Raw genomic sequence first — 8,490 nt, forward strand, 5'->3', positions numbered from 1 at the left:
CTCCATGGAAACATTATCAGCTGACTTCAAAGGCAACCTTCAAATGTGGTTTGCTTTTTTTTTTCCCTGTAGCTTGTTTCTGATGCTCCTAGATGTGTACTTGCATGCTGTGAGGGAAGAAACACCAACACAAGCAATTCTGTCAGCCTTGTATCTGATCATGGAAAAGCACTGGCACTTAGGAGGAAACAAAAGGCTACTTTAATGAGGTGCAGAGATCTTATAGTTTGGAGCAAAAGACAGGGCAAGTACTGTATATGCACCCATAAACTCATTGTTCTTCAGTCTTAGCTCAAATCTGTCTCCCTGAACTTGGCGGTCGGTAAATTTAGGATTCAGTTCAGTCTGGCTTTTCAGCCAGAAGAACAGTTCATATTCCTCTGTGTGTTTATTTTAAGTCAGCTATACTGACTTGCAATTTCTCCCTCACCAGCATAGGAGGTACTGGCAGAAGCATCAGTACCTTCCAGAGTTACAAGAACAGACAACTGAATGTAGTCAGTGAAGGGCATGCAATCTAGTTTGCTTCTCAGAGATGTCAGTAGGTCTTTGGGGGGCTGACAGAAGGTGAAATAAAGTAGAAGCAAAGTGGGAGAGACAGATTCCATAGAAATACAAAAGACTTTCCCACCCACAGCCTTGGAAAACAAGTTCTGTGTATTTTAAGATTCAGTGGTTGTTCCCTAGCCTTTAATAATGTCACCAGGTCTTTGATCTGTTGCTGGCTTCTGAATTCCAGTGGCAAGATGCATCAAGGCCAAAGGAAGACAATGAAAACAAAACTGGCATTTATTATTGGGTTGGTTTTTAGTTAAAGAAAAGTTTGCTGAGTTGTTTGCTTGCCTGGCATCAAAGAGGAAAGAAAACTGCACATGCAACAGAAGGAACAGTAACACTGGCATGATTTTCTGGACAGAAAGAAATCCTTATGGAGGGAATGGGGAGCAAATTTCTGTGTGTGGCAGAACTTTTTGTTAAATGCAGAGGCTGAAGCAAGGTTTAGATTTACCTTCTTGGCTTCTCAAGTTCTCAGCTTAGAAAAACAACATTGCCCTTAGACAAAGCACTGCTGTGCTTGCTTGGTCTGATCTGTCTGGACAGGGCCCAACTGGACAGTGGAAATTCCACTTAAAAAGCAGCTGGACCTGGTAGAAACTAGATGAGAAACCTCCTCATTTCTGGCCAACCTGGCTCTTTCAGAGCATACAGAGATGTCTTGGTTTAATGACAGTATGTTCAGGGGGTGAGACCTCTAATGAGATGAAGCTTCTCTTTTCTTTTATTTCCCTTCCCCCACTATAGACAAGGTAAATATTACAGGGATTCTGAATGAAGAAGGAACAATAACAATTTTACTAAAAATTGAAAGAAACAAAAAAACCTCAGTAATAGCAGAAAAGTACTACCTAGCCATCCCTCACCCCTAGGTTAAAACAAAACCTGGAAGGATATTTCGTCCAAAGGAGAGTCCCATGCCACCAAGATGGTAGCGTGGGTTCTGGCATAGCAAACCATGTGGAGTGACAGTGGTGGGACTGGGATGACCCAGCACAGTGCTGGGGCATGCCTGCTTTTATCTCCTGTCTCCCCAGTTCCTGGGATGCTTCACTCCAGGGACTCACCTTTCTGGCAGGTCCCGAGATGCTGGGGACAGTCTTTCTCCGATCCAGCTCAGATGGGAAGGGGGCAGGGAGGGGGACAGTCCCCCACGCTCCAAATTACATGGTGGTATGAAAAAAAAAACCACTAAAAATCTTTCCCATTTAATTAAAACTACAACAAGAGATTATGAAGCCCTGAAAGTGTTCCCTCTAGGAGTATTTTTAGTGTCACACACCAGGCAACATGGAAGAAGGCTGCACTGAATTTATTTGTGCTGTATCTGTTCTCCAGTCTCACTTGTCTTGAAGAACATCTGTCTGTAGACTTTTCAGCAATTTAGTGTTTCCTACAAAAGAAAGATTCCACAAATCCTCTGAGGCTCCTTCTGAGGTTCCTTCTGAGAGAAGTTCAATTTTTTGACTGGGAGACAAAGATCTTAGGAGAGAGGTGGAATGACCTCACTGCTAAAAGGCCAAATGCAATGTGTTCCACAGATTTCCTATGCTACACAGTATGTCCTGTGACAAGGCAAACCCAAACTGGCTCAACAACTGGCACAGTTTTTTTTCATTTCAGCTCTGACAAATGCCTAGGCTGGGAAGCACCTGCCTGAACTACAGCTTGGTACTAAACCTATGTGTCTTGTCATCTGGCAAATCTGAGGTCTGTTGGAGTCACTTGAGCTTGAGTCCAGTGACCCTTTCTGTTTAATCTTTTAAACCTCTGCCTGGGTCATCTTGTGGAGTCCATACCATAAGAGATGAAAGAAACCTGCCAGTAGCCTCTGTTGTTGCCAAGGATGATGCTTGCCAGCACATGGATCGGATAATTTCACTAACCTTTGATTAGGATGTTTCTTCATTTTAATATTTAGAGATTCTTTCTTTTGCTTCTGCTCCCAGTAAAATATGGAATCATATCCCACTCCTACAACTGGCACAATTTTTGCTGCCTCCTCTGTTGTGACTGCAAGTTCAGGAGCCCTGATGTTTGCTTAATGGCTGTAGTCAACTCTCTTTATTATTTCTGGGTTATTTTGAGTTGGTCATAGGAATTACCATTGCTAAAGTAATCAGAGGGTTATTCACTCAGGCCTTGATCTGAAAGCTTTCTTTTCTCCCTCGTCTGTTCTATCAAAATCACGTCCCTTTAGCTAAGTAGCGTTGCCTTTGCTTCAGTGCCAACTCACAACTTCAGAGGGTGCTTGCTCATAGCTGGAGCTCACTGGCTGCTGCAGTGCACAGCACTGCAGTCCCATGCCCCGAGGGAGACGGTCACAGAAATGTCACCATGTGCAAATCTGCGATGTGCAATATGGGCTGACTGTCAGCTGTATCAGCAGAGCAAACTGGAGCTCAGCCTTCAGCTGCCGTAGCATTGTTCCTTGTATGACACTGACTTACACGAGCCTAAGGATGGCACCCAGTAAGCATTTGCAGTCATGACTGAGGATACACAATCCTCTGGTGCCGTTAACAAATGGCCTGTGCAGCGGCAGACAATGGGCAGGCACTGCTGCTGAGGTGACACGCTGCAGGCACAGAGCTCTGCGTGGTGTGGGCGCTGCTGGTATGTTGTGAGGCAGGAGGCCAAAGGCCAAATGCAAACCACATTCTGAGAGCAGATATAATGCAGTATCAGAGCACCAAGACAGACCCTGCGGTTTACTCTGGCCCATGGTATAAATTAAAAATGCATTAAGTCCCAACCCAGGTGGGTAGATATTCTCACAAGGACACTTCACTGAATCTCCATCACCCAGTCAGACTTATCCTTCCATCTCAGCTTTTTTCATAAGGGCAATTTTCCAGTAAACCCCTTGCTATTCTGCAACCTATTGGCGATGCTGCAAGCTGCTTCTGCTGGAACAGTACATAATTAATGAATAATTTATATTCTATGCGTGTATGCACAAAGCAATAAAGTGTTCTCAAGAGCTGCGTGCTGCTGAGGCATTTAATCCGTGCACAGAAGGAGTTTACTGCAAATCTGCTCTCTCCAAAAGGCTTTTGTCATCACTGTGTTGGGAGGGAATTCAGTTTATTCTTTAATAATTTCCTTGGATTGTGATATAATTTAAACAGTTAACGCTACACATTCCACTTTAGGATCAGACTTCATTTTATTTGTTTGTTTGATGTACCTTGAAAATAGTGAAAGCAAGTAGGGCAGAGACAAAGTAAAGATAATGCTGTTTCACTTCTGAGATTTTTCTCTCCCATAATCCCATAACAAAAGAAAGATTTGATAATTAAATAAACAGCACTCCTTCCAAAAACATTAGTGGCCACAAGAAGCTACTAGAAATACTTTAAAGGCAGAGATTTACATTTATTTGAAAGCTGTGTGGTTTCAAAGGACATCTTAAAATCCATACCTTTGTGTTTCTCTTTTTATCTAATAGTTTATAAGCAATACTTCAAATTTATGTATTAAAAAAAAAAAAGACGAACCAAAACCAACAAACCAAAAACAGAAGGTGAGAAGAATCAGGTTTTGGGTTTATTTACTTTGTACATCTGACAGCACAGTTTGTGAGTCATTTCTGTCTGTTGTGGGGAGAAGGGAAAGAACGAGCATCATTCTGCCCGATGCAGAAGAAGTGTTTTCCAAATCATGAGACAGGTGATCTCTATAGAGAGGTGTTTCAGAGGTAGGCTTGGTGCCCAGATCATTTTAATTATTCACTTTTTGGATTTCCCTTGACTTCAAATTGGTGATGTCTCCTTCTGGTTTCAGTCAGACATCTCACCCCTAATATTAGAGCTGAGGATGTTCAGACGAAGCTCCTGCCAACAGGGACTTTTTGTGCCCCAGCACCAGGAAGGTTCACCTTCATTTGCAACAGATCTAAGAAAGGCAGCAGTTCTTGCCTCACAAAACACCACAGACCCTGAGAAATTCCTCAAAGTCTTTTGCTGTGGAAGTCGAGCCATGTCTATGGATGAAAGGATGTGGCTTCTGGTATGGTTCAGAGGGGCACTAGCATCAGGGAAAATTAAAACATATTTGGTATGGATGATTTGAGCCTGTCTGTGTTTAAATCCATTCACAGAGAGCCATTCTGCTCTCCCCTGGAGGTGAGTTTTAAAAACTGCAGAGGCCCTACAGCCCCTCACAGAGCCGGGCTGATCAGAAAGAAAAGGGATATTTACCTATAAAAATATTAATTCCTCTCAGCACAGGCCCATGGCTCTGCTTGGTGTAATCATGCTTAAAAACAGCTACAGCAAAGGGCCCTAACTCATAATCCACACAGAATTAGGCTTTGATCAACAATGACATTACCTTCTCCTGTCACCCCTCTTCTGACTGTGTCTGCCCCTGCAGCAAGGATGGCAGGACCCCAATCTTATATATAGCAAATAAATTCATCTCTGTCCTAAAAAACTTCCAATCTAAATGGAAGGGACATTCAATGTAATATTTAATATTCTTCTGTAATATATAAGAAGGAAAAGCGCAAGGTAGCCAAGAAGTATTTAATAGCTCATGTTCTCAAAGTACTGTTGATTATCAGCCTATTAGCAGGACAGGCACTGTCAAAACCAGCCCAAGGAGAAGGGAGGCTACCTGATAAGGAGTCAGGATGGAGGTCTGACTACATGTCAAACAGCAGTTTCTGTGGCACAGACACAGCTTTATATGAAATTTCATCTCTCACCTGACTGAAGCATTTTGCAGTGACACGTGAATTACTTGTCAAAAATGCCACTGTTGCTTTGTCTCATTCATTAGTGCTTTACTTAGGATGAAAATGTGTAAATCCCAGCACAAAGAACTTTGTGTGTTCTGCTTCCCCCAGCTGCTGAAGGAGATGGCCTTTATCTCCCCTGTCCAGCTCATGTTCCAGCAAGCTCCTATTACCACCTGTCATTCACATTCTGTGTGTCAGTGCCACAGCTGGACCACCAGCCTTCAGCTCTGGTTATCTGCTGGGCCACAGTTATGGGGAGTCTTTTTCACAAAGAAATTAGAGTTTGTATTGCTGCGGCTGCCAGGGGTTCTGAGGTGTTAGTGCATGTGTAGGGGGGCACCTCACTGACGGTGAGAACTTGACAGGAAAGTGAGTAAGGGTTCACTTTAACTTCTGGAGAGAAAAAGAATTGTAGGGGTGGGGATGCTCATGACTTCCTGCAGTCCTGCTGCCTGTGAAGCACCACGTCTGTAGTACAGACAGTCATGGGCAGGAGCGACAGCCTCCCTCCTCCTGCCACCTCGGCTCTATGTCTTACCTGGACTAGCAGAGGCTTCATTTCCATATGTAAGCTCAGTTTCTGCATCCCTTTTATCCATGACTGTGGCCAACAATCAAGCAATTTGTGTTGTGACTGCCATGAGGAAAAGCTACTGAACAGTCATGAGGAAGTAACCTTACTCAGTTTCCATCAGCAGCCCTCCCGGTGAGAGGCCAGATTAGCTCCCACTTGTAAGTGGGAACTTGCTTGGCTGAATACAAGCAACACACAGGACTCATAAAACAGCCATAAAGATTCTTCCAGGTGGTATAAAATGACATTTTTTGTGTCTGCAATGAATAGCACAGGAGAAGCTGATAACCCTGTGCTGTACCAAGACGTCCTGCAGAAGCACAGGGTGGCGACCGACTGAGGACCATTCTATGCACTCTGTGACATTATGCTTGGCAGTCATTGTTTGTCATTGTGGGGTTAGCACATTCTCCAGTGAAGGGGCAGGATGGGGGCAGCCTTTTTTTTTAAAGAAGTCTCATGCTCATGATTTGCTTAGTTCTCTAGTGTTTTTACTTGCTCTTTGTTGTTCCTTCGTTAAGGGACAGAACACCCTCAAGCAAGGTGGAGTGCCAATATATTGGGCACTGTTCAAATACAAAGAATAAGCAACATTTGTGGTACTGAAGAGCTTGTGATCAAAACAGCCAAGACAAAGCGTGAAAGCACAGGGAGTATTTGAAATCTGAAGTTATTTCCTTCCCTTTTGTACTTAGCAAATGCGGCTTCAGTCTGGCCACACAGATTTTCCCACCCACCTCTCTTATTTTAAGAGAGCTGAAATTACCATGTTCTTACTAGCAAAGAAAGGCCTTCCCTGTCATTTTCTAACCACAACTATTTGGAATGAACCACAGAGCTTGGTTCAGAGCACAGTGCTTCTGATGCATCCTTTTTCCCTGATCTCACAATGTAGTGCTAGTCATTCTGACATGTCACACAGGGAACAACCGCATTCTTGACAGACACCTTCACGTTACTGGATAACCTAAGTCACATGGATAACCTAAAACATGGAAAGGGTGTGTGGTTTCTAATCAAACAACCTGATTTTTGAGTAAGGAATTGTGGGAGGGAGACCTCCCCATTTATCCGGCTCTGTGCTTTGAAGTAGTATAGGAGATCTTCAAAAGACAGTTCCAGAGCCTGGGATCTCACAAGGCTTTTGCAAGAATCCAGAGCCCTGATTGCAGACTAAGGGGGTGCTGATGAGAGGCAAGAAGGCTGTTTTGATTTAAACAGGCATAGTACCTACTGCAGCAGCTCACTGGTACCTGGTGGAACTATCATAATGAGCCCTTATGAATACCCTGGGTCATCTGGCAGCTACGTATGGTGTTAGGGGAGGCACTCAGAGTTCCCATATCCCTGACTTTAACAGCAGAGACTATCTACAAGTGATACTCCAAAAATACACTGGAGAAAAGACAGTCCAAATAGACACAGCAGTGACCAGAAGAAGCAACAGAGAGAGGGCCAGGATGGTGATCTCACAGCAGGTCCGCAACAGAGATTTGCCTGTAGATTCTAGACTTGTGTGATGTTCCTACTAAGCAAAGGAGGTCAGTATGGTGGAAAGTCCACATATTTTTGGTGGTGTATATATATGTCTGCAAATGCCCCCAGTTTCTGAACCAAATTCCAGGTGAATTCGCCAAATAATCTTACCTCTGTCTTCAGAGTGGGGAGTGTCAAATCCATTTTTTTTTAATGTAGCTGCAATTAAAAAGAGAAAAGCAGCAGAGAAAGAACAGAAAAACTGTTGCAGAAGAGAAGCAGGAGCAGGGGCAGGAAGGAGTAGAAGGGGGCAAGGGCACCAGAAAACTGGAGCATGTCACTGAAATCAGGCTGGCTGTGACTGCTTTGGAAGATTGTGCTATCTTAGGGATGGGACCAGGAAGAATAGGAGATTCCTCACGTGCAGCTGCTAGTGCACAGATGCAGGATGTGCTGTGCAGATAGCACACATCACACATTACTGATCTGGGCGTGAACAGCGGGATGACACACGGCACTGACCGTGTGTGTACTACAGCTCGTGTCCTGTAGGCTGCCTTCCATGCCCAGGGCTCTCCAGGCAATTCAGAGAGGCCCACAAAGGGAGGAATTAGAGAGGAAAAATAAACTACCAACTTTATGTTGACTTGAGTTGTTATCTCTTGAGGCAGGCGTGTAGCATCTGCAGCTACCCATTATTCGGTGTGTGGGTGGCAATTGTGACATTTCAGGAGCTCAGAGTCTAGCTGTGATGAAGCTGGAGGCCAAAGATCAAAATTAGACTCATCTGGGTGGGATAAAGTTCAGCCTCATCTGATGCTTGTGTCTTTCCATAACACCACCTGACAGAGTTATGAAGTTTGTCCTCGCAGTGTTCTCAGGAAGAAATAAGAAATGAAGTATTGCTGCAGAAATCGAAAACAAGAATGGGATATTTTGAAGATTTTACCAACGCTGCACAGGGCATCTAGATTGGAACTGGAGTCATGCAGAGGGCAGAATCTGAATTTTGTGAAGGATTTAGAGATTTTTACAGTGATATTTAAAAGGAGGCTGTATAATGAAAAATTCTGTGTTTTGATATAAGAAACGTGTGAAGAAAATCTCCCAAGTAATTTCAAATGTACACTTCAACAGAGCC

The 8,490-nt window shown here is 43.8% G+C and overlaps 1 protein-coding gene across 3 annotated transcripts in view; it reads left to right on the forward strand.

Moving 5' to 3' along the window:
* TMEM178B (transmembrane protein 178B) overlaps nt 1-8,490 on the forward strand; it is a 239,011-nt gene that overhangs the window by 207,239 nt on the left and 23,282 nt on the right. The gene's annotated exons all lie outside the window — the stretch shown is intronic.

Source organism: Lepidothrix coronata, unplaced genomic scaffold, assembly GCF_001604755.1.
Source record: "Lepidothrix coronata isolate B3197 unplaced genomic scaffold, Lepidothrix_coronata-1.0 Scaffold10, whole genome shotgun sequence".
Classification (NCBI taxonomy): Eukaryota; Metazoa; Chordata; class Aves; order Passeriformes; family Pipridae; genus Lepidothrix; species Lepidothrix coronata.